The following is a 27,171-nucleotide window of genomic DNA, read 5'->3' on the forward strand; positions in this document are numbered from 1 at the left end:
TTGTGATCAGTTAGCAACAACTGCAAACACAATTAGTCAGTATATTAGTTAGGCCCAAGAGTGGCTGCAAATAACGGAAACACCCAAAATATCAGTGGTTTAAATGAAGTAGAAATTGATGTTTCTAGAATATGAAATAATGTGAGGGGAAGCAATCCAAAGCTGACATGGAGTCTCCATCTATTACAAGGAGCCTAGACTGCTATCTTTCTCTTCTGCTGCCCTCCGCATGTGGCTTCCATGTCGTGGACCTGTGCAGCAGACAGGGCGCCAGTCAATACATCCACGTGAGAAGGAAAAAGGGGAAAAAGAAGGGTGAATAGAGGCCCTTTAGTGAAAGTTTCTAAAGTCCCCACAGTACTTCTACTTCCATCTCAATGGTCAGAAGCTAGTTTTAACCACCTTACCTACAAAGGAAACTGGGAAATGTGGTCTTTGATTCTGGGTGGCAGTGTGAGCAGCTAAAAACTGGGGTGCTAAAACTAAAGGAAGATGCGAATTGGGTCGAGGTGTAGGCAACACCCAGTCTCCATCACAGTCAGACTCACAGGCTCCTTGACCTGCTGTCATTGCTCTTAGCTTCCACATGCATATTCATATTTATTTAGTTAAATTAGAAGTAGCTTTGTTTGTCTCACTAATGTAGATATAAATAAATTATAAAAAATTTGAAAATGCAGACAATTAGAAAGAAATTCATAAACAACCTTAAAATTCACCTCCCAGAAATCAGTGAGGTTGATTTTGTGGTACATAGTTCCAGGTCTATTTTTATGCACACGTGTATCTGGATACTTTCCTTAACAAAATTGGAATATACAAAGCATACTAATTTTTAACCTGCTTTTTTAACAACATAATATTGTGAACATCTTTCTGCATCAATATTTTAAACATTGTTTTAAATGGCTATAGATCATCCCATGATACGATCATTCCAGAATTTATTTAACCAATGTCCCATTGTTGAACACTTTAGTCATTTCAAGTTTTTCTGTACTATAAACCACACTACAATAATATCTTTGTCACTAAACATTTGCTCAAATCCTCAATTAGCTTCCGGAGAAGGTAGGTCTTCTGATCAAAGAACATGCACATCTTAAGGCTTTGTATGCCAAAGTCCTCTCCAGAAAGACTGTTAACACTTTAGATTGTTATCCTCCCCTCTGAGTACGTGACTGCACCCTTTGACCAACAATGAGCATTATATAATTTTTTTAAGCCTTTGCCAATTTGATAGAAGAAAATGTAGGTCTCATTTTTATTTATATTTCTTTGATTACTATTGAAGTTGAACATTTCCCCTCACCTTATATTTAAACTTCTTTATTATTGTGAAAAGATATAATTATATTTAATCTTCTTTATTATTGTGAAAAGATGTAACAGGAGACAAAGAGGGTCATGGTCTCAAATTTGGAAATATTAACTTCAGGCCGAAAGGAGCAAGTTCCTGGCTGTTAAGATGTCATGCATGTGTACAACTGAAATTTCACCATGTTATAAACTATTTAGACCACAATAAAAAAAAAAATTTTAATGAAAAAAAATAGATGTCACCCATGCTGACTCATAAACGGCCACATAAAAGGAGAGGTTATTCTTTCATTTCAAGGGGCACTCAATGAAGATGCCACTTGACCATTTCAAGGAAGGCACCCCAATTTGTTCCTCCATTGTTTAAGAAAGAAGCCACCCCAATCTTGACTCACGTTTTGCTGAGCTTGAAGAGCAATGCTTTGTCTGTGATTTATGGGCTTCCTCTCAGCCCCTTGTTCCCTTGAGTTGACTGTCAAGCCCTTGTCAAGCAGAGTGGCAAGTCAAAATATTCAGAGGGGCTTAAATTTAATTCGGGTAGTCAGTGAACCACAAGATCTATCTGCTCAACTACTTTCATACCAAATAGGATATCTTCCCATCTAAATTTGTAACTGAACTGAAAACAACTTTGTGCTTTTAACTATCTGATGATGTGTCACATTTCACCGTATCTGAAGCCCAGGAGATGTACAGTAAGTAGCCAGATCACAACATGCCAGTCCAACTTCTGTTTTTGTCATTTCCTGATGATTGCTAAGTAGAGAACTTCAAATACCTTAGGCATATGCTATCTGTGAATGGGATTGATACATTTTCTTACTTGTGTGTTATATAAATTCCTCTGGAGTAGTTTATTCTCTGCAACTTTTTAATTATTTCTTTGTGCCCAAAAGCCAATTTGTAAATCAAGAGTTAATATAAGGCATAGTTTGAACAGTATAGGATAATTCTCAATTAGACCATAAGGACAAAACTTCAATAACTGTATGCTTAAATACTAAGATGCGACCAAAAATAGGAGGAATAAAAATAAATTTCATCCTCTACCAGAAAAAACAAAAATTAAACACTGAGCCACAACTATCTCTTTTTCTCTGTAAGCCTAACAAGTCTTTTCGTATATAGGGAAGGCAAATATGCATTTGTGTTTACAATTTAGGCTGGGCCTTGTACAGTGACTCCCATGGAGCACATCTCAATGAAAATTTAGTGGACAATAACACCGTACACAACAAACCCATAGGATTGTAAGATACCATCGGGGTTTGCCCTTCTCATAACTGTCTTGCTGGAGTCTTTTTTTCTCCCTTTATGGGAGAAGCTATCTAGAGTCAAGCATCATTAAGTCAAAATGCAAAGGAAGGAGAAAATGGATATGGGTTAATTGCATTCCGGATGCCACTGAACCAGTTGGTACAAATTATTATTGCGGTATAAGAATGCATTGTGCATTCCAGGAAGACAAGTAATTTGGTGAAGTTGGAGTATGGGCGTGTACCAGGAAGTGGCAGCAGATGAGGATTCTGAGTGTGTGTGTTGGCGGGGTGAGGATGCATATAGATCCTCATACTTCATGCCAAGAAGTTGGGACTTTGTCTGAAAGCAAGAATCTCCTGGGAGAGTTGCAGTTCCTGTCCAGGAATGTCCCATTATATGCAATTTGGCTCATTCTGCATGATCTTCTCCCCATTACTGCACAAAGAAGCCTGTGCCTGCAATCTTGGCAGACAAGTAAAACCCTCATTCTTTATCAGCAGATTTGCAGGGTAACAAAGAGAACACTCTGGTGGGAACAGCTGTAATTGAGCTGAAGACTTCTTCCTGCCATCCATTGCCTGGAAATAAAAGGAATACAGTCAATATTAAAAAAGGGCAGATGGGCACAAACTCTAAAGCAATGAGTTTTTTATAATAGGACTAAAAAGAAGGCAGAACCCAAGAGGGCTACAAGAATCATCAAAGGCTTCTCAGAGGAGGTGATGTTTCCTACCCCCACCAGACTTAAGGCACAGCTTTCAGGGCCCTGAAGAATTAAGGAACAGGAGAACTCCACGGATCCATTTCTGCAGTAGGGCCACAGCGATCGGCAAAATAGACCACCACAGCACACATGGGACCTATATTTTTGGAAGGGTGTTGTTAGGGTGTCTGGCCCCAAAGGACTTGGACAATTGCCCCTTTTCAATGCCTTTATATACTCTCTACTTTATTTACTTGTTTATGTAGAATTGTTTGTTTAAAATTCATTTTTTAATTATGAAAGTAATCCGTGTTCTCAACAAACCAGTAAAAACAGACCAGAAGTATAAAGTCTCTCCACCCCCATACCCAACTCTTCCATCCAGAGGTAACCACTGCTAAACTGATCCAGGTGTAGACTTCCAGAAATATTTCCATGCATGTATGGGCAGAGATTCTGTGTTATGTACAAATACTATCATACAATTTTACTTTTTTAATGTAGCCATGCTGTAGTGATAACTATAATGTTGATATGGGAGGAACTCAACAAGGGGAATCTAGTTGGAAAGAGGGTCTTGAAGCTCTGTTGTAATATATTTTATATAACATAGAACATCAATTGTCTATATCAAGGAAAGGAGGATGCTGGGAAGTAGGAAAAACTAAGCCCCACCAAGCAATTCCTTGGCTTTACCACTTTGGCATCTTTGCATAAGAACATATAAGTAGTTGCCCAACATTGCATTGTGTGAATGGACTATAATTTTTTAATTGTTCCCCAGTAGTAGATATATAGGTTTATCTAGGGCTTTTGCCTCTATAAACAATACTATTTTGAATCTCTTTGTACATAGATCTTGGTATATTTAGGCAAGGGAATCTATAGCATAAATTCTTCCAAGTAGAATTGCTGAGTGGAGGTAATGTGCATTTCAAATGTGAATAGATGTTGCCAAATTGCTCTCCCAAGACATTGTTCCAGTTTACAGTCAATAGGAGGCAGCATCTTTATTTTTTAAGATTTCCTCTTAGAAAGTGCCAAGCTATGCTGCCACAGAATTTGTTCTGCCAACCAATCCATCTGCACCTAGCCTCCCAGCCAGGCATGCGAGTTCAGCTTTCCCTGAGCTGGGGATGCCTCAAAGCAGTTTGCGTTAGCAGCGCAGCTAAACTCTAGAGTGGCATCACCCCATCTACATTGAGAATGATTTTTGTTTTAACTTTCTGGAGTACAAATTACTATTAGAGAGCTTCCATTCCGAACCCAGAGAAAATTCTATTGCAAAAGCAAACTATTTAAAGAGAAAAGGAGCCATGAAGGCCAAGTCTGAGCTGCTGTTGTCATCAGGCAGGCGGCAGAAAGAAACCAGGCAGAGAGACAATTTCAGGAAATTGAATAAGGAGCTGCATGACAGTCACGTGACCACTTTGGTCTCATGAAAGAAAAGGTACAGTAGAGATTTGCCTGAAAGGCCCTGAGGAGCAGCAAGACCTAATGGCAAAGACAAAAGTTCATCTCCTTTGCTGCTTTCATCACATGTTCAGACGCTTCTCAGAAATATACAGCTTCATCCCCATTACCGTTTTGATGTTTAGATATATCAATCCTCTTCTAAATAGAGTTTTGAGTTTATATTCATGCTTTTGTGGTAAAATATCAGATGATCGCTATATTTTCAAAGATAAAGAAATGACAGCATTGGTAATTCAATTTCAGGTTTTGTCAAGTATCTTTTAAAATGCAGTTAATAATATACTAAGCTTTCTCATACATAATTTATGTTATTGATTAAAATCTAAAAATGGAAGGAAAAAGACTGAATCCAATTTGTTTTTGCTGCAAGAATGAGTAAAAAATAATCAGCCATGTTAATATTTCAAACAGCAAACTATTGGAAATTTATGTCTACTCTTAAATAAAAAATGAGGATTAATAAATTCTATTATACATGTGCTATTGATGAAGAAAGGAGGTAGAAAAGGTACGATATGCTCTAGAAAATGATTACACCTTCAATGAAATACAAAGAACAGCTCCTTTGTTGGTCAGTAAGAAAACCATGTTTGAAACTCCTTGTTGTCATAAATGGCAAAAATACAACAATAATCCTAATATGTACACATATGTGTGTGTGTGTGTGTGTACGTATTTTTTCTGGTCTTCAAATTTCCTACGCTATTATACAATAGCAATTATGATATTTTTAACTCAATCTGCATCGTAAAACATGTATCAATTGTCAGTCAGCAAAAGTGTCTGTTTAGTACAATTTGAAGCAGCACTAAGACAATGGAAAGAGGAACATTTTCATTCAGTCTTTCCTGCTTCTACAGTTTGTCGTGAGTACCAGTGTTTTCCTGGTAACATGCTTTCTTAAATTTTACTTTTATTTAATTTGACACACAATGTATTTCTAAAGGATTTTCAAGGAAACGTGAACAGTCATGTGGTAATAAGTCCCGCTGCTCGGACCTCCTGAATAATGCCCCATCTCCACCTCTGTCTCCTTTCCCGGGGCTGGTCTGGGCTTGTCCTCACCTCTTCTCCAGTGATGGAAACAGCCTCCCAAAGCCAGGGCCCCTGACCTTCCTTCCATCCTCCACACTACCGCCAATGGCATCTTCCTAAAGCAAAAATCTCGCTATGCCAGTCTCCTGTTTAAAATCTTTAATTGGCTTTAATTAGCTTCTCACTGACTTTATGATGAAATCCAGATTCCTTAGAATGCTCCAGAAGCCCCTTCCTGACAGGGCCCAGACCTGCCTCTCCAAATGGCATCACTTGTTCCTCATTTACCCTATGCTCAAGCCATGTAATACTACACCATTTTGTACATGGAACCTTTTGTGAGTATTGTTACTCTACTTAATCGGTCATCCTCTGGCCATGAATCTGAGGAATTCCTAATTCAGCCTCTAAAATGGTACTTCTCAGGACTTCACGTCCATTTGAATCTCCTGGGGATCTTGTTAAACTGAAGATTCTGCTTCTGTAGGTCTAGGCTGGGGCCTGAGGTTCTGTACTTCTAGCGAGTTCCCAGGTAATGCTGAGGCTGCTCAAAACACACATTGACAGCAAGACTCTAAAACATTATCTGTCATCCCTCCCTCAGTGAAAACTCTTCCCGTACAAAGCTGCTCTACACAAAGCTTCCTCTTCCCCAATTTTATAACTTGCCTAAAGAATGTCCTCTTAAATGTCTCACACTCTGTTCTCATAACTTGGTGACATCTCTGCCCCTCTAACCACTTGTGGATCATCTAAGGGGTCCAGTAGTGACTGCTACTTCCTTGTATTCCCAACACTAATGTGGGGACCCAAATTTATAGACATTTCATAAAAGTATTTTGAACAGAAATTAGCAAAGCTTTTTAAAGTGGTATGTCAGTGACCATCTGACAAGAACTTGTTAAAGATGTCTTTGCTGGACTGGACAGTTAAACTAAATTCTTAGCTCTCAAATTCATGTTGGATTTTTTTTTGTGTTACTACTATTATCTCCAGTGGAGTGGGGAAGGCGAGGCCTAGAACTGTCTGATTTCTATTCTGTTAACCAGTATGGAAGTCTGGAGGCAAGCTAAGAGTTTGAAGAGCCCAGATCTGCTAGACAGGACAACAAATTGATTATCTTTGTGTCCTTGTGGGTGACTTCACCACCACCCCCCAACTCCCTTACCTCTGCTGCGAAGCACAGCCCGGCCTGTCTCCAAACACTTGGCCTTGCACAAAAGACCCGAAGGGAAGCCACGGCCCAGTGAACCATCTCCAGCAGAGCATCTAGGCAAGAAGTGGCACATCAAGATGTTTGCAGCTGTGAGAAAAGAGAGAATTAGTGGAAACAAACAACATCTGCCCAGGGTTTCTTCCATTCTGTCACAAACATGACAGGAGAGGCCAGCAGGAACCATCCCAATCATGGTAACCAATGGCCCTGAAAGTCAGTCAGTGGTGTATCAGGGCTGCAAAGATAACAATTGCAGCACAGTGGTTCTCAAGGTACATTAAAATCCTCTGGAAAGTGATATTTATAAAATATGAAAAACCTGGGACCCCATCAGAGACCAACCAATACAGAGTCTCGGCGTGGGGGGCGGGGTGGGGATGGGTGCAAGAGTCGGTAGTTTTTAAAACTCTCCAGGTGATCATAATGTGAAACCAAAGTTGACTACTGATGGAGGGTATCACCTCATTGGATGCTTGAAGTCCCCTATAGGTGCCTCAAAAGTGAATGTCTAGCCTCAGTTTAAGCACCCAACTGACTGCCTCTGAGTCTTACCCATTATAGGCCGAAAGAAACCAATTCAGGACATTTACCTTTTTCCTCATGCAGCATGCTCTAATGAGTCTATAACGGAGAATTTCTTTATTCGCACCCACATCTCCCGTCCCACAGTTTCCCTTAAGAAATTGGTAAGTTGAGAGAGAATGTGAGCCATAGAAAGAAGGAAGCTGAATTCATTTGGAAAAGAAAATCCTAAATCAACTTAATTCCCTTTCTTCTTAGTCTTAATAATCTACCTTGCTTTCATTCCCCTTCCACCTGCACCCGCTGTCCACGAATCCATCAGTCACAGTGGTGAGCTCTCGGCAGGAGGTCAGGTGGGGTCACATTGCAGAAGGTACAGTGCAGAAGTGTCAGGATAATGGGATTCGGTTACACTTACAAGAAAAGACTCCTCCAGGATTGGCTATCACACTGCCAAAGCGAAAGGGCACCTGCTCAATACATGGCAGGAACTTCATAAATTTCAGATGCATCTGAATCAGAACTCCTCAATTTTTTTAAATGAAATCGTTCAGGCCTTATAATAATAAGTATAACATAATGAATACTCATGTACCCAGTACGCAAAAGAAATAAACCATAATATATATAATCAAAATGCCCTATGTCCGCTTCCTATCCCTTTTCTCAGAAGTAACTGTTGTCTTAAACTAGATGTTTGTAATTCTCAGGCTTATGTTCATGTTTTATATTCATCAGTCCTGTGCATGTTTTTGTTATATACACACACAGTTTTGTTTTTGCTTGTTTTCAGTTATGTAAATGGTATTATACTCTATTTTATGTGTTTTCAAACTTTATGTAAACAGTATCACATTAGGTATCCTCATGTAACATGTCTCTCCATGTTATATTCCTGAGATGTTTCCGTGTTGATTAATGTAAGCTTGTTAGTTTTAATTGCTGTATGGCATCCCAAGGTAGGAATAGACCCCAGTGGATGTTTACATTTTTCTGTTGGTGGAAATTTGGGTTGATTCCAATTTCTTGCTGTCACAAACAGTGCAACAAGGAGCGCTCCTATACATGTCTCTGGATACAAATGTAGAATACCTCTAGGATACTTACCTAGGAGTGAGATTGCTGGGAGGTAGGGAATGCATGCCTTCAGCTTTTCTAGATTTTACAAAATAACACCCCAACCAGAAGAATAGGAATGTTCCTACTGCTGGCATCCTTGTCAACGCTGATCTTGTTAACTTTAAATGTTTAGTAATTTTAACTGGTGTATTTTTCCCTAAAAATCCTGCAGAGGGCAGCATATCCTGGTGATTACTGCTCCTTAAGGTGCATTCCACTTTATGGGTCCCTTCCTTCTTTACTCCTTGAAATCCTTTGACCTCCTCTAAGTCAGTTACCCCTCAACCCACTCTCTTACTTCAAGCAGCTCCCTGGCGGTACCTTACAAGGGCAGACAAATATAACACTATCTGAAAGCTAACGGCTCCCTCCCACTTTTCACTCCACATTCTTGGCACATTTCTGTCTTCTGACAGGATGGGAAGCAAATAGAGACAAGTCAACCTTGAATTAAAATACTTTTTCTAGTTCAAAGTAGCATAAGAGAAGATGTGAGCAGACAGCAAAGTCTTCCACCTTTCTGAAGCAGAGCTGTGTAACCTGATTAGAAGCCATCGCCCTGTCAGAAACTGCAGATGTAAATTGGAGAAATACTGAGAAGTAGGGAAAGGTATTGCAAAGCAGTGGTGGTTTTGTTTTTCTTCTGGAATAGAAGATATTTACTCCTTTGCCTTCTTAGTTACATTGTTCCTGCTTCTCTAAGGAAGAAAAACAGTGTTAAGTTTCAATATCCTCCTCAAATTTCTCTCATCTTGTACTGAGCTGAAGTCCTGCCATGTCCAGAGTTCCGTGGTGGGAATGCAGCCTTCAAACATGCATTCCTTTCAACAAAGCAGATGTGAAATTGAGCTGCGCTTAAAGATTTAAAATGGCTGCATCAAGTAGGAGTTTATTGTTAGTACTTTCAAAGTGGTCCTACAACCACCACTCTGCGAGGAGTACATTTTCCTTCCTGAAACTGGATTTTAAGATGTCAGTACTTTAAAATGAATGAATGAATAATAAAATTTTATTGCTGTCCTTGAGGGGCAAAGTAAACAAATAAATTTGATTCGCTTTTGGATTGATTACTGTTTTGAGTTATTAAATCTTTTCCCCCTCCATTATCGTAGATTGAACTTTCTCCAGATGGAATCTGTCAGTCTTTCAGCAAGATGTTAATAGGTGTTCTGGGGAGTAAAATTCATTTCAATGAAAGTGTTGGGTTAAAGAATGTTTTTAAAAAGAAAACTAGATTTCTCTAATGCAAAAGGTCTTAGAGACATTTATATGCTGATGTGTATTATAAATCTCTAAGGCAAGAATTTTAGAGATTCTGTGTTTCTAAGTGGCTTGACCATAGTTCCCTTTTTCATAGAACACTTGACAGGTTTAGAGTTCAAAGACACACTTTGGAAAATGCTAGTATAGATATTCTAAGGCTGGCTACACCATCATCCATGATCGTTAAGACCAGAAATTCACGAGACTCAATTATATGTCATCCCTGACTAATAGAATGCCTGTTTTGACATGTTGGTTGGTATACTCATTGCTCTTGTGTTGAATGTTATTGTGGAGATATTTGAGGCCAGCCTAATTTTTGCTTCCTTGTCTGTGACTTGTTTTTTTCTGCTTCAATGCCTGAGGAATGTCTGTATTCTTGAATTTCAATTATCCAATCACGGGTATGTCTGTAGTGTTGAGCATTCTGTTACCAATATTTCCTAAAACATGGTATACTCTTTCAATCTGTAGATGAGGTTATTCTTTGTCTTTGTGAAATTTCCTTGTATAGTGTTTGTGAATACTTTTCCTGTTCCGTTTCTTGGAAGGGATATCAATTTTGCTATGTTAAGTGCTTTGGAACTCCAATCTATTGTCTTCTAATTCCTTTGTTCTTGTATTTACAAGCCTTTCTTCTAGCTCAGTAGTTTTATTTGCAGCCATGTTTATTTGTTCTTTGCTATGTCACTTTTATTTCATTGTTCTATAAGTTGTTTTTGTCCTCAACCTCCTTAATTCTGTGACCTTCTTGTTCTATCATCTCATTCTTGAGCTCATATTTTCCTGAGTTAATGTTCTCATTAACTTGATTCATAGTACAAAGTACTTCTAAGGAATTTTGTTTTGTCCTTTGGATTATTTTTTCTGTAAGAGTGGGGGTTTTATCATTCTTTTGCATGCTACGTTCCTTTTTTTTAAGGGTCACTTGGTTTTGTTTGTTTTTATTTGGGAGTGTTGCTGTGGCATGTTTGGATATTTGTCACTGTTTTTCTCCCTCCATCTTGTTCATCCTCGAATAGCTCCATCCAGATCTTCTCTTTGTTCTGGTCTGCTAGAGATGACTTCTCCTTGACTCCATTTCCATTGACTCTAACTAGTTTACCCTCTGAGCTACAGTTTGAGAACTTGGTATTGAATACCACCTACTTTAATGTGGATTGTTGGAGGGGACAGAGAGAGTAGGGGAAAGCTCTGTGGAAGCTGTGTGACTTCAGTGTGAAATTAGAACTCCTGGGCTCTGCTCTGTCCTCTGGGATTTGAGAGGTGTTTTGAACTAAGCTTTAACCCCTCCCTTCAATCAGGACTCATATCCACCCTGAGGGGAACACTCTGGGATTTTTTTTCTAATCATTCAACAAAACTTATTGAGTATCTATTCTCTGCTAGGCACTATTCTAATCAAGGCACTGGGAATATAGCTGTGTGAACAAATAAGACAAAAATCCCCTCTCTCATGAGTTTTTATCCACTGTGGTATCTTTACTGATACAATGTGGTATCAGAAAGAAGCAGCCCATTTCTGCCTAGTAAATGGGCTCAGGCAAAAGAGGGAGAAAAATAAGTGTAGTCATTAAGTGCAATTCCCTCTAGATTGGAGGGCAATAGTGAAGTTTTAAGATTCATCAGTTCACCAATAAAGCTTCACAGGGGCAGGGAGCTGCACTGTGTCACTCCACAGTCTTTTTCTTTTTTGGCCAGGATTTTGCATGCGTGTGTGCACGTTTTGTTTTGTTTTGGCATCCATATTAGTAAGTCGTGCTCTTTGCCTTATTTGGTGGCTGGTTTACTGTTGGGGAAGAGGGAGCTAGTGTTTCTTATTGTTCGCATTCACTTTTTTAGTTGTGTGTGCGAGAGAGGGGAAGATTCTGTGGTTTTCACTCCATCACCTTCAGCCTGGAGGCCTCAACGAGTTCTTTTAACTATAATCAAACATCCTACCTATGGTCTACAGGTATAAGATTGACATGAAATAGATCCTTCCTTGGAATTATTCAAGTGCTTTAAGACACAGATGAAAAAACATACAGCTGAAGTGGTTTGGTTGGTTGCATGCCAGCTTTTCTTGGCTAAAAAACATTTCAAGGATACAAACTTCAGAGTACTTTTAAGAAGTTGGTTATCTTATCCCTGGACACTAAAAAATGGATTCCTTCATTTCTAGGAAACACATTTGTCAGAAGAGTTCTTCAACTTCATGATACCTTATGCTCAAGATTGTTCTTGCACAATCCCATAAGAATCCGATCTCTCACCTGAATATAACAAACAGGTGTACAGATAGTGGCAGGCAGAGACAGAGACGAGAATAAACACCTACTCCTAGACCTCTACCAAGAGATGCTCTCTGCTTAGCGTTAGAAACCCCGAGCACCAAGATCTATTTGCTGAACCCAAACATTAAAAGAAATAACCAAGCAGTTGTGTCTTTTATTGCACACAGTAAGAGCATTACCTACAAATGTCTCCCAAATAAATCATACTTAATTCAAATTATGAAGAGAATATTTGATAAATGCTGTACTTATAAGTGAATTTGAATGGCACTAGACAGCATCTTCTCGTGTCACTACTGTGCCTCTCATGTAATTTCCCCATCCAGAAATGTAATCCTCAGCCAGTTGCCTTGAAAGCTGGTTACCGTGGAGATGATTATCCGTATTATGATGACCTATTTAGAGGAATTTCTGCTTTGCCAGAAAACAAATAACCATAGAGAGAGCCTTACAAATGAATGATGCTCTTTCCCTGAAAGTGCCTTTACAAACAAATGCCATAGCTGTATTATGTGTGTGTGTGTGCACACGTGCACGTGTGGGTGTGCCTGTGTGTGTGTAGATTTGTTCATCATTAGGATTTGCAAAGATTTTTGTGAAAGGGTTTGTCCTTAAGCACTCCAAGAGTACAGAAAGCAGTGCAAACAACAGCAGGTATAAGCATATAGCCATCTGTCCTCTTCCTGCAATTTGAAATGCATGGCCATTGTTGTATTGATTTCTCAGCAGCGTGAACATAGCTTCCGTTTGCACAGTTTCTTTTTCTTTCTCAGCCTCTGTTTTTTGAGGATTTTCTAGGAGTTCTGGAGTTTGGTTGACAGTTGCTTGATGAGGATTGATTTTTACAAGTCAATTGATTGGACATTAATAGTTCCTAAATAAACCGTGTCTACCTGATAGCCATTTTGATTTCCTTAGAATTATGCCACAAAGTCTATAACCTATTTTGGTTTCTCATTTTCCTGTGAAACTTGTGTTTGTGATTGTATGCAGATCTGGCTTTTTAAGTTTAAATGTTTTTCATTAATCATTGTCCTGTTCCTTATAGAAAAGACTGATGCTTCAGCTGCTGCTTTTGGTTTTTTTCCGAGAAATGTTTGGTACTACTTTAATATGCACCTGTAAAAATTCCAGTCATAAAAATTAAACCTTTATTATTATCAAAGAAGCAGGAAAAAAAAACATAAGCCAAGTACTCCCCAAAATAGGACAAACAGACCTAATTTCCTCCTTCTAATCCGACAAGTTCATATTTTAGATCATTTTTCTATTTGTTCTTCTGTTTTCAGGTACACTCCTTTTTCTACTCCCATCTCTCACCCATTGTAACTTCCTCCAAGGCAATGGCAGGGTGTCCACATTTTCTACCATCTTTTCATATTGTCTAGCAAAATGCTGGACATAGAATGAATGTTTAGTAAACCTGACTCCAAGAACTTTCAAGACCTCTTCAGTCATGCTTTCCAACTCAGTTTTCATCGGTTCAGACTCACAATGGCCTTCCAGCAAGATTATGTAGGAATTTCCTTTTTTAAAACCATATACAGTGGATGTTTTTCACAGAGCATCTTGAGTCGAGGTCAGTTAACTCATTTTGGCTCCATTTTCAATTTCTGTCCCATAGACCTATCCTTATGCCTGAAATCAGACTGCTCTGAACTGAGAGCAAATATCAAATTCATATTAGTTACCTCACTAAACTCTTTAGACTGGTCTGACTGCCGTGTTGAAAATGCCGTTGTAAGAAAATTTTCTTTCATTTGAATGAATATAACTCTCTCTCTTTCAATATTTTTGAGAGGGAAATACACTGATATTTTAATTACAAATTTCTCAGCTAAATTTTAACTGCAAAGAGTCTAGCACAACATGTCCCAGTTGATCATGTGAAATGTTGACTTCTCTCTATCTAACAGAGTTGTATAGGAATGGTTTTTTTCTAAAAAGCATTAATATTGCTTATTGCCATGTGGGCTTTGACTCATTTCTAAAAGAGGCATTTAAAAAAGCAGAGAGCTTTTCAATTTAATTCAGAGCCCATAAATGGTAGCTTCTCTTAGAACATAATGTCTGCCCTCTTACTCATTTATTCAATAAAGATATTTCTAACTGTCCCTTTAAAATGGCCTTCAGATTAAGTAACAAGTTGTGAGTTGTCTGAAGTATGTTCACATCCAGCCCTGCCTGCTAAAAGTTAACCCTTTTGAAACTAGACTTGGAATCCTAATCACCCAGCATATTTCCAACAAGATTCAAAATCAGACCTCTGACTCTGCCCAACAATTCCACTACATTAATTTACTCTGCGTTCTCTTGGATGGCTTTTCAAGGCAAATAATGAGCCTGCCTTAGAATATTTCCTCTGTGTCTAATCTTCACTCCTCGCGGTGACAGTGCTTAGCATTCAGCACAAGCAAACCTTCCCACCCCTAAGCTAAGCTGGGAAGAATGAGAACAGAATGTTCTAACCTCATCCATACCACAGCAGTTATTCAAGGAAAAAAACATATTTCATAGCCTTTTGCTAGATAAACTTGCTTTACAAATAGCTCAGTCTTCTGAAGAGTGATGTGGAATAGCTTTTCTCCGAAAAGACTCCATGGCTTTGTCCTCTCTGCTCTAAGAAAACTCATGTCCTTAACTGCCAGAGATCCAATGCTAACCATTATATTAACTTACTGCAATTATCCCCGCTGGGAATTTTTGTCAAATTCTATTCAGCCTGGAGCAGCACCTGTTAGAGTATTTCCGCTAAGAAGCTCAGGAAAGGAGTTGCTGGGTAAATCAGCTGTTTTCACCAAGTCCATTTACCACCCTTTTGGTGGATGATAGCTCTCCTTTACGAGGATTATAAAAGGAGAAGCTGCTTTAAAATGGAGCGTCAAAGAGCTTCCATGAAGAAGTGATGTCAGAGCTGAGCTTAATTAAAGAGGTGTGGGACAGGAGCATGAAGAGGAGGCATCCAGGCAGCAGGCCCCAAGGAGGGATGGAACATAGTATTTAAGGTGCTGGGGCAGAGGCAGCACGGGAGAATATCCTGAGAGATGAAACTGGAGAGGTAAGTGTGAGCCAGCTCATTCAGGCTCTAGTAGTCTAGTTAAGAAATGTGAACATTTAAGTAACAGTATAAGTACTGCATTGAAAACAATATAAGGAGTTACATCATGTTTTAATCATCTCTCCTCATACAATATATTTAGTCTAAAATTGATAAAGTTTATGACTGTTGAATTAGGATGAATGTTCAAAGTCACGGAACTTCTGTGATCACTAATATTAGCTGTGTGATCATGGACGGGTCACTCAGGCTCAGGTTCCTCAGCTGTAAATGGAAGTGAGAACACCTCCCTCTCAGGGTGATCATGAAGAATAAGTGAGATAAACTGTAGAGAGTAAATGGTCAGTGCCTGCGAACAGCTTTTTTAAAATTGGAAAGAATATGCAGTACAGCCCTTAGATGTGGGCAAGAAGGGACCTACCTCAGAACCTAGAGTTGAGAGGGCCCCACCCTGGTCCTCCTCTACCTGTGCTTCCAGCGAACGAAGAGTCCACAGACCAACAGAACATACTTGTCTGGATTGCACCTATCTCTCCATTCTAGACCAGGCTCTGGGTACCTGAGACCCAAGGTTCCCTGTTAAAATAATCCCGAGTTGATTCACAAGGTCTTTGAAGGTTTCTTCCCCAAGCATGACCACCTGAAGGCAGGTGCGTACCCTGTGTCTGAGAGGTGGCTAAGGAGCAGCTTTTGAGCTGGTGAATGAAGTTTGTACTTGCAGCCTGAGGCAGCCGCATGTGTGTGTGAAACTTCTTACAGTGCCTGTTGAAGCTGAGATTGAGAAGAAAAGGGGGACAGGACAAGGCTAGGAGCAGACTCACCCACACTGCCAGTTTCCATTGCAGAACACTAAGGAGTCTGAGAGTTCTCAACTTAATGTGTGTTTGTCAAGATAAAATAATAGAAAATGCATATTTTAACAATTTGTGTTTTAATTTATAACTTTTAACAATTTAGACATAACGGTATACGGACTTGCATTCGTAGTCTTAACCTGTGCCCTGCAAATGTTACAGGCAGTTTTATAAAATTCTGCATATCACACAAAATCCCATTTGTTTGAACCATCTTAAGATGTATGGATCACCTATTTATGAGATCACATTAGGGTAACCATGAAATTCTATTATGCACAGGAAGACTGGAAAAGGCCAAAGGAAAAAGCAAGTTCAAATAAAGACAATCCACCCAGTGACCTCTTTCCCTCTCTAATATGCATAAACACTATCCAAATATCACTGCATTTATAGTTCATGAAATTGTACATCTATATGTGCAGGTGGAGGGAGAAGACATGAGAGCTGATGATTTTTAGAATTAACAAAAGGTTAGTTCTCTCTGTGACACTTGCTTAGACTCCCTAAATGTAGATCCTTGAATTCAAACGAAGCATTTCCAACTGAATGATGGGTGTCTGTCTGATCCGAATTCCTCTCACAGTCATTGCTGTGCAAATCACTTAGCAAGAAAATGTACACTGTCCTATGCTATCTTTCCTGCTACAAAAATATGTGGGTTGATTTAAACTTAACTTTTCAGGAATTTATGTCTTCTCTTCCCAACTGAATTGCAGCCTCTTTGAAGAACAAGCTGGGTTCTATAGCTCTCTGTGTCCCTTCTCTCTCTTCCCTGAGAGTCGCTCAATAGATATCTATACTTCACTGATTGACTCAGCCATTTAGCAAATATTCCCGGGATCCCTCCCATGTCCCGGGCTCTATGTCAAGCAAAGGAAGACAGAATTTAACAGGACACTGACTGGAAGACAAATACCTGACACATACCAGGCATCCAGTAAATGAGCAACTGCATGACAGAGTGAATGAATGAATGAATTCTGAACCACAGAACTGAGAAATAATATCAAGAAAAAATGGAATAACCACTTATCTTAGACCAAAAGTCATCAAGGTGAAAGATGTCAGCCTGTAGAATGTCTGTGATTCAAGAAAATGGAAAATGTGGGAAAAATAAGACCAGCCCTGGCATTTGTACCCCCATCTCTGCGGCCATTAGCATGTGGCTCTGGAATCTTGCAAAGAACTAAATCGCTTCATAGAAACCAGATTTTCTATATAAAAAATTTGACTACCTCTAACACCCCAGTTCTCACTTCTCCCAGATTTAGGGATGAAGTATCTTAGGTGATGTCAATTCCAAATTAATCAGTGTATATAATAACATTATTGTGAGCTTTACCTGAGATTTGAAATACTGATCTGTGGTGATTGACTTTAATCACAAATTTGCTTCATAAAAAGCAGTAAAATCACCACAGAATTGTATTAGTCCATGTCATTTTCCTATATGCAGTATAATATTGAAGCTATAGTTCATTTTTATCTTCTCCTTACAATATTATAAGAAAACCAGATTACCAAGGTAGAAGTCGGCGTCTCCCTCAAAGCTACTTATCTTCTTGACGTGCAGAGCACCCGCTGATTCCAAACAGTGTCACAGCTTTATAAGAGAGAACCATATTTGGCCATCAATGAACCAAAATGAAATATCTCTCTGGAAGGATAAGAGAAATCAACATCCAAATAAAGAAACTTAATAACAAGCCAACTAGTGTTCAAAGTTGTTGCATTTTTTTCAAACGGACATGCATTATTCATACTGTAAAATCTCAAACCAAAGGTGGGCAGTTTGAGTTACCAACAGTATTATGAATCTTAAAATCATTCTCCCTTCTTCTAAAGGGGAAATGACAGCTGCATCGTTCATCCTCTTGTAGGTCTGCAAGCTCAACAATGTCACTTAAAGGTGACAGCAGGAGGGGGGACAGCAAGGGGAAAGAAGCCTTCCTGAGAACATTAATGGATTTTCTCTTTCAAGCAGAGAAAGAAGCACTGAGACATTTCCAGCCAAGCAAGCTTAGGGCCATTCCCTCACTCCCTAAGACATCTACCCAGCCCCTTGACAAGTTCTCGAAACACCTCAAAATGAGGACATGGAGAGACATTCCTCCACTCCATCTGGAAACATTTCCAAATCTCTCCCTCAGTTATCCTAAGACAGTCTCGGTCCATAAACTTTCTAATGCTTAGACGGCAGAATGTTTAGAAGACACATAGGCATTTTCAAGCAAGCACATACAAGGAAAAGGGAGTTAATGAGAGTAAAACTGAGTCTGGCCAAACCATTCCAAGAACTGGATGAGTCTAAGGTTAGCCCACTGAAGAGCCCTAACTGTGTTTAGTCACGTTCTGTGTCAGAGCCCTCGGTTCTCTCGTTGCTTTCACTTCGTACTCATGTTGACTGGCCTGGAAACTATCTCTATGCGGATATGGAGTGGCATCCATTTGTCATCTTACACATGCTTTAAAATCCTAGCCATGTTACCAAGTACCACTGTCACCAATGTTGTTGCACCAAGTTGAAATGTCTAATATTATTGTAGAAAAAGCAGCATCTTCCCAGTGACCTTTCATCTGGCCTCAATAAGAGTCGAAGCCCAAACCTCCAGGAAAAAGGAGTCAAGTCAAATTTGCCTTCTGCAGTTTTATTGCCTTACTGAATCCTTGGACTGTTCTGTTTTTGTTTTTGTTAATCAGTTTGTACAAACAGTTTATACTCGCTCATTCCCCCAACTTTGTAGTCATCCAGAAAGAATCAAACATAAGTACCACCGCTCCTACTCCCGTGTGTGGGCCCTTCCTGAAGGATTTTCAAAAGCACAGAAAAAGATGGTTACATTATAAATGAAGAACTTCACCTTGAAAATGGAGCAGAGAAGATTCAAATTTTGCAAATACATGAACTCCTTCCTCTCCTAAGCGTGGAGCTCAAACCCTCCCACTGCCCTGTGACGTGCTCACCGACACGCAGCATCCGTAAGAGCTTCCTCTGCTGTGCCCTCTTGTTCAGTTTTTGTACACGCATTCCCACACTTAATCAGGAGGCTGGCAGCCACGCACAGCCCATCTGGCAATGTTAGAAATGATTGCTGGAATTCAGTGGCTTTCTCCACCACAACGAAAAATACTTTCCGTTTAATTCATAAGAATAGCATTTAATAACATAAATACAATAATAACATTTATGCTTTTGTCTCTTCAGAGCACTCTGCCACCATTAATGAACTAAATTAGCCTTTGCTATTTTATAATCTGTCTCATTAAAATGAGGTTGGTTTTCTCTGTGGCAGTCATTTACGTAATGTTGTTTTCTTCTAGCAAACACTGCACTTAACTAATGTAAATTCATTTTTAAATTGTGTGCTCACATAGAAAATTTTCCCAGAATATATTTTTAATTCTGCCTCCTTACTACATCATTATAGGGAGCATTTTAAACTAGAAAGACACATAAGCCCTTCAATGTAGTCTTCTCTAAGTACTTGTAAATTATTTATAAAGACCCCCTCAAGGAAATGTGTTGTAAGTGCCAGTGATGGAAATGAAAATTGTTTGCTCTGTGAGCCCTATTACTATTTAATTATTTGTATACTGGTAAATGATTGGCTTACTGATGAAATAGGCTTACTCAGTAAGTGCACACAAAAAAAGCTGCAGCTGGCAAAGGAACTCTGAATCCTAAACCCGCCCTTTTTAACTCAGTGCTCTCTGCTACTGCTGGCCCACTTTATACGAGAGCTTGATGGCTCATTCCTAGGAAGTTGATTTCAAGAGGGAAGAAACTATCTCTCTGCAAATATGTGTATGACACTTCCAAGTTTAGACAGAAATGGGATCCTAGCGTCCCTCAGTTGAGAAACTCTACAAACATTGCTTAGTTTCCTCCCAAGTTCTGATCCCTCTCCTTTGGTAAGAGTCTTCTAATTCCTGTTTGAGAAACGACCATATTCTTCTACTCTTGGCCTTGTGCTTAGAATGCAGTTGATCCTACCTCCAATCCCAAAGGTAGGACCCCTGGCCCTCCTGATTGCTCTGGGGATAGACATATGACCCAGGACTAAGCCAACGTAGGGAATCCCATCCTCTTCACCACAGGGATTAACATAAAGTAGACCTCTCATCTATGTTTGTCCAATCAGAATGAACTTGGAATTTTTCCTGGGAATTCTGATGTAGACTCTTTTCCTTTGGATGGTGTAGTGTGATGATCTGAGACTTGTAGCTGGTGTAGTCATTTACATCCTTAAGAGGAAAGCTTAGGACGTCTTGGGGAGGCCACCATGTGGAATTTGAAGAGGACTCCATAAAAAACGGGGTAGAGACACAAGCAAATCTGGGACCTTGGAGATATTGTTGAAACTATATTAAACAAGGAACAGACTGAACTGCTGTAACAAAGGGACTCCAAACTAGAGAGGCTCAAAAAGATAGACATTCTGTTTGAAATATCCATAGATGGGTGTGGGCAAGATTGGTGGGCAGCTTTGGGCTGTGAGGTCATTTAGGGACCCAGAATCTTCCTATCTTGTTGTCCTGTCCCCCTAGAGTGAAGGGCATGAAGCTTATTTTAAGGCAGGGTTTATCAATCTCAGCTCTATTGACCTCTGGGGCCTGATAGTTCTTTACTGTAGAGGGGCTGTCCTATACATTGTCGGATACTTAGCAGAATCTCTGGCCTTGACTCGCTCAATGCCCGTAGCACCCTCCCTCCAAGTTAGAACAATCAGAAATGTGTCTAGACATTGCCAAGTGTCTGTAGGGCAAAACAGCCATCCATGAGAATCACTGTTTTAAAGACATGCTATAGAGGTTACATACATCATTTCTATTCACATCCAATAGCCAGGAGTTAGTCATTTGGCCATACTGAGTTGCAAAAGAGTCTGGGAGAAATAGTTCCAGCTGGGTGACCTGGTTCCCAGGTAAAACTTCAGAAGTTCTATTGTCTAAAAAGAAAGGGAAGATGGGCTTTAGGGGACAATTAACAATCTTAGCCACACAGCCCTACTTCTGGACTTTTCCATCATATAAGCCAATAAGTTACCTTTACAATTTACATCATTTTGAAATGAGTTTTCAGTCACTTGAAATTCAGAACCCTAATTGATAAAAGTATTACTTTCCTCACCCCACATTACAAGTTGAAATTTAGAGAACATTATCCAAAGAAAAAAGGATGAAACGACTAATACCTAAGTTACCCAGAAGCTGGGTACTAGCTCAGAAGGGATTGAACAAAACAGCTGAAATGAGGCAATTTCTTATCAAGATAAGTCTTTGGTTGAAATGGAAAGGCCATGGTTACAAGGGCCCACGGTCACTGTGGTGGTTAAGAAAGAAGACAGTATAATTATGCAAAATTGTCAAAATGAAAACTGCAGGCATCTTGCATTATTCGGCTTTGAACTGCTGCTTTCTAGTTCTCGGTGTAAATACAAAAAGCCTTTAGTGGCTCCTTTGTTTCTCACACAAAAGGATCATTGCTTACAGCCAGCTGTTTTGCAATTATATTTCTATGAAGTTAGCATAATTTGACATTGGAATGCCTAAGGGAAAAAGGGGGATATGAGAGTATGGGATAGTAATGCAAGAAGCGCCCGTGTTACACGTGGAGAGCCTTCTCAAAGTTCATCTTGAAGCTGGCAGTTCTGAATTCAAAACACATTTTCCCGTTGGAATATTGTTTTTATGCTATTAGATTACCACAGAAGTCCTCCAATACCAGAAAAGAAAGAGATATGTACTTTGCAATAGAGCAAAAAGAAAATGCTGCAGAGCGGAGCAAAGTTTGTCTGAATGTTCTGACTGAGAAAATCATCAGTAAAATCTTCAGGGAACATGTCACTTTTAAACCAAACTTAAGATAGGAAAAGAAAGAAAGGGCATGTCAGGCTGAAGGACAGCCAGTTCAAAGACACAGCATTTGAAATTCTCTGAGAGCAATGGTGAGTATGAGCCAGGAGTAGAGCACAGGGTTCGTGGAAATGAGACGAATGAGTCAGGATGGGGCTGTGAATGCCACAGCAGAGTTTGGGGTTTTTTAGTTGACAGCCACTAAAGGTTTTTAATGAGGGGGATGGTGTGATCAAATATAGTTTTAACAATTATAGGAAGAAAAGTTTGAATTTGAGGGTAAATTGGCAGGATGTGGTGGCTAACTGTTCATGGGAGGTAGAGAAGAAGGAATCAGAGATGGCCCACATTTTCTAACTTTTTGGTCCACGTGCCTCAAATCATGGCAAAAGAACAGGCTTAAAGGGGAGGTGATGAGCTCCGTAGGTTTGTGTCCTAAGGATAAGAGAAGAGCTGAGGTGGTTATGACCTTATGGTACAGCATATGAGATGCACTTACGTTTCTGCAAAGCTTGCCCATCGTGTCCCTATAACCGAAGGAAAATCACTTGCTGAATTTTGTACTTAGGTCCAAAGTCATCCTCCAAGGTTACTCTGTATCCTTTTTTGGGATTATCTGTACATGTAGAAACTGTGTCTGTGGTACCAGTGTTGGTATTCCAGCGCCAGACTCTGGCCGGACACTTGGCTTAACTGAGCTAGCAACAATATTGAAAGCATAAGGTTGCACTGTAGGATGTCTGAGGAAATTAGTGTAGAGAAAAATCCTACTAAATGTGTGTTAAAATAATATCAAATGCAATTAAACTCATAAAGCATATTGTTGAGAGTCTTGGGGCAGCTGAAGGGAAAGGAGAAAAGAGAGGGGACTAGGGAGAGTTTAGTGGGAACAGTGCTGCTCAGGCTGCTCAGGCTGCTGTAACAGAACTCCAGAGGCTGGGCGGCTTAAACAACACTGACTTCTCACAGTGCTGGAGGCTGACAGTCCAAGATCATGGCGCCAGCATAGTCAGGTTCTTGGTGAAGGCTCTCTTCTTGGCTTACGACTGTCTTCTCATTATATGCTCACACGGCAGACAGAAAGATCATCTCTCTCACGTCTCTTCTTATAAGGCTCCACCTCGCGACCTAATCACCTCCCAAAGACCCCACCTCCTAATACCATCACAGTGCAGTTAGGATTTCAGCATATAGATTTTGGGAGGACACAAACATTTAGTCCCTAACGACTGCCATGACAATGCCAGCTAAGGTGGTACTGAGAATTATCTGGAAGAGAGAGAACTTCTGGGGTTTCTTTTGATTGCCATACCCAATCTCCCCATTTCCATCCCTCCCATGGGCAAAGTCATCAAATCAACCAAGCCTTTGTACAGCATGGCAGATGGTAGAGAAGAAGGGTAACTGGAACAACTTGAAAATCAGGGCACATATGTGCCCTCACCGTTCTTCCTCCGTGACAAAAAGAGAATGACGGATTCAGTGTGTCCAGGGTATTTTGGATGGAGGTGAGTGGGATGGGATGCAATGCCTGAAGGACTATGTGTGGGTGATAGCTCACTCTACCTCGAGCTAAGTACTGGAGCATCAGGGCCAGATCAGCCTGGTCATTGGAAGAAATCCCTTCAGAAAGGAAACTCCGACCAATTAATGTGAAAGATATATGTGAGAGATCGTCCAGTCAAAATTAATGCCCAAATAGTGACAAAATGGACAAAAAATAATGGCACCAGACCACAGGTTGTCCACCCCATAAGTTATATTCAGAAGTGGGTGCCCAGCTGGCAGAGCTGTGGAACTGCCCTTCTGCCTTCAGAGTTGCTCATTAGCTGGGGGTAATCAAGGCATCACAAAAACAGTCAAATGAGGTCTATATCCTGATCCCTGAAAATGACCAGTGAGACCAAAGCATTCATCTGGTCACCATTCTGGGACCCTCTGCACTCCTTTCATGTGGCACAGGCAGTGCTTCCCAGTCTCCACTGCCTTGGTGGTAAGGTACAATGGATGACTTAGCAAATCATATCGCTGTAGCCTTAACACGATGATTTCCTATCCCTCACTCTGGTCGGAAAGAGTGAAGAAAGGAAAGGAGGAGTTCTACGCCTAGGTGGAAACCAGAAGGAAGAAACCAGACTATAAGAGTTTCTCACAGTAGGAAAGAATTGGCAGAAAAAGAGAGGAGCTGTAGATATTATCGCTCCCCAACAACAACAAATCTCAAAGCTAGGGCTTCCTTTTCTCTGCTTCCTCATTTTAAGCAGTCTAAGCAAAGCAGATACTTCTACATAATATGCCCAAGTGTATCAACATTTGTTGGCCTCAGTATCTGGAAAGAAAGCTCAATAAATCATAATTTTGACACACACTATCCCAGAGCCTCCGTAATAAGATTCCACTTAGAACTCTTGAGTTTAACTTTTCAGCTCTGAGTAATTTGATCTGTTGACTTCAGGAGTAGAAGAAAACTGTACAGGATGTTGAATTCGTTTCCCATCTCACACCTCAAGACCACCTCACACAGGCAGTGATAAAAGAAACTCTTTCTCTTTTTTTCTCATGCATGATTAAATTCTCCATTCATGAACCAGTTTCTTAGAGTGGGTATGCTTCTTTCCAGAAATAAATCTGGCCTTGGGACAGCTTTGCTGACTTCTGCAGCAAATGGAAAGATTTTTTCCCATTTGCTAATGGTGGGCACACTTTGAGGCACTTTCTATATAGTAACTCAGTTTAATCTTCACAATCCTGTGAGCTAAGTATTATCATTCTCGGTACTTTAAGTTGACAGAACTATGGCACAAAATGTTAAATAACTTGTCCAAGACCACTCAGCTAGTAGCACAGCCAAGATTGAAGTTAGTCTGGCTCCGGAGTCTGCACTTGTAAACACTTTACTAAATTGTTTCTCCAACATATCACAAAGAGCAGCAGGTTCAGAGTCACAAGACCCTGGTTTGAGTTCTTGAAAAACAATCAGCCTTTCTGAGCCCCAGTATCCTCACTGGGGTTGTTGTAAGGATTAAAGGAGATGACATAATTTTTGTAAATATATACAACCTGTAAATTACTCTACAAATATAAAGGAATATTATTATACTAAACCTTGTAATGGATCTCACTTTAAAAATTATTCTCAACTAACATTTTATCCATGTTCACTAATTTTACCATGGACCCTGAAAATCTGTATGTAACTATTATATTCTGATTGTGTGCTCTATGTTAAATTTTTTAAATTAAAAAGACAAACTTTTTGAAGGTTTTTGCTTTGAAGAACAGAGTAATCATTTTTAGAAGTTGGAAAGAATATCAATTTTTTCCAAAAGATCATTTTCTAGATCTATTTACATTTGACTGTCATCCTCAAACCTGGCTAGATAAACAATAGAATCCTCTCTTCAAATTCAGTTTTTTGCATTAGTTTTCTATTGTTTCCATGATAAACTACCACAAACTTAGTTTTTAAAATAGCAGCTATTTCTTATGTTATAGTTTTGTAGGTTAAAAGTCTGACATAGGTCTCACTGGGCTAAAATCAAGGTGTCAGCAGGGCTGCGTTCCTTCCTGGAGGCTCCAGGTGAGAATCCATTTCCTTGGCCTTTTCCACCTTCTAAAGGCCAACTGCATTCCTTGGCTTGTGGCCCCCGCCTCCATCTTCAAAGACAGCAATACAGCTGTTGTATGATGTCTGTCTGTGTCTCTGGCCCTTCTTCTCTCGTCACATCTCTTTCTGACCACAGCCAGGAAAGAGTCTCTGTTTGTAAGGACTCCTGTGAGTAGCTCAGGCCCCCTTGGATAGTCTAGGATAATCTTCTCATCTCAAGATCCTTCACCTTAATCACGCCTGCAAAGTCCCTTTTGCCATATAAGGGAAGATATTCACAGGTGCCAAGGAATAGGGTGTGGACATCTTTTGGGGGAGCTATTATTCTGCCTACCACAATTGTGAATGTTGGAAACAAAAACCTCAACTTTGTATATTAGAAAGCCTTGTCAACATGTAAAAGTTAGACGGTGATTTCATTACAGTGTCCTAAAAAACCTCCAAGTCATTAACAGCTATTTCGACAGAAAGGAGATAAAGTCCAGTGAAGCTGATTTCAGATAAAAAGAAAGCCTGACAAATGGTGAGCAAAAGGTAGCAGTGCCACGGTGATAACAAAACCAAACGACAGACCTGAAAATCATCCAAAACGAGGCGATGGGTCTGCACTCATCACACCTGCAGTTTATGATTGGGAATGAAGACCCTTCTTTCTGATCCCAGTCCATCATTTTCCAGAAGTGAAGTTATAGTCATACACCATTAGAGGCTAGAGAGACATCAAAAAAGAGACCTTTCTTTCTACCAAAGTTAGAAAAACAAAAAGGCCTATCGTTTCTTTAAGATAAATGAAACAAATGAAAGAAGCAGAGTGTCCTGAGTCTTGCACTTGTTTCAATGGCAACAGAGATTATCTAAATGGTGTTGAAGGAGGGTTGTTAGTATTTAGATGATGAAGAGTTCCGTGAGTGCTTCTTTTGGGGACCAGATGAAGCGATGCAGTCATAGAGATGTGGAGTCCCTGAGGACAGTAGCCAAATTTCGTAGCTTACCTATTTCCCCACACCATTTATAGGTTTACAAAAACTTAATGGATATTTGGATGTTACACATGGTGTCCAGCAGTTGTACTGAGGAAAAGCAATAGCAACATTAGTGAGCCTCATTACAGCCTATTTTATCATTTCCATTAAATTATGTACTATCATGCAATAAGCAGGACTTTTAAACCACCAAGAAAGTCAAAATTGACAAAGATTTGCTTCATGGAACAGCCCCTGAAACATAACAAATTTCATCACACAGAGTCCTACTTTGCAGGAGATGTGATCCTTACTATTAAAAAAATCCATGCGTCCTTAAAGTATGGCTGTGACTCATAGTTAGGTGGGTATATTTCTGTTTAGAAGACTCAGCCATAGTTAGGGAGACAGAAACAAAGTCTAGATGCCAGAAGAAGTTACTAATGAGCTAATCAAGAGATTAGGGCCATCTACAAAGGGGTGAGAATTGAGGACAAGACATCGGTGCAATGAAAGGACCAGAGGACACTTAGAAAATCAAGCCAATCATGGAATGGATGAAAATGGAGAAGACTAGAGAAAATGGAGAAGCAATCTAAGACTTCGGGTGGCTGAAAGATGCTCAAATGTGCTCACCTCTA

General features: G+C 39.8%; 1 protein-coding gene and 1 long non-coding RNA gene across 11 annotated transcripts in view; one reads left to right on the top strand and one right to left on the bottom strand.

Moving 5' to 3' along the window:
* Positions 1-27,171, top strand: part of SYT1 (synaptotagmin 1) — a 518,535-nt gene that overhangs the window by 480,222 nt on the left and 11,142 nt on the right. The window lies entirely within an intron of this gene.
* On the bottom strand, positions 746-26,328 carry LOC139080362 (uncharacterized). The gene is made up of 3 exons (XR_011534818.1): positions 26,142-26,328; positions 6,963-7,097; positions 746-3,158 (listed from the first exon to the last, which is right to left on the bottom strand). It is a non-coding gene; the product is annotated as an uncharacterized lncRNA (long non-coding RNA).

The sequence above is a fragment of the Equus przewalskii genome, chromosome 29 (assembly GCF_037783145.1).
Source record: "Equus przewalskii isolate Varuska chromosome 29, EquPr2, whole genome shotgun sequence".
Lineage (NCBI taxonomy): Eukaryota > Metazoa > Chordata > Mammalia > Perissodactyla > Equidae > Equus > Equus przewalskii.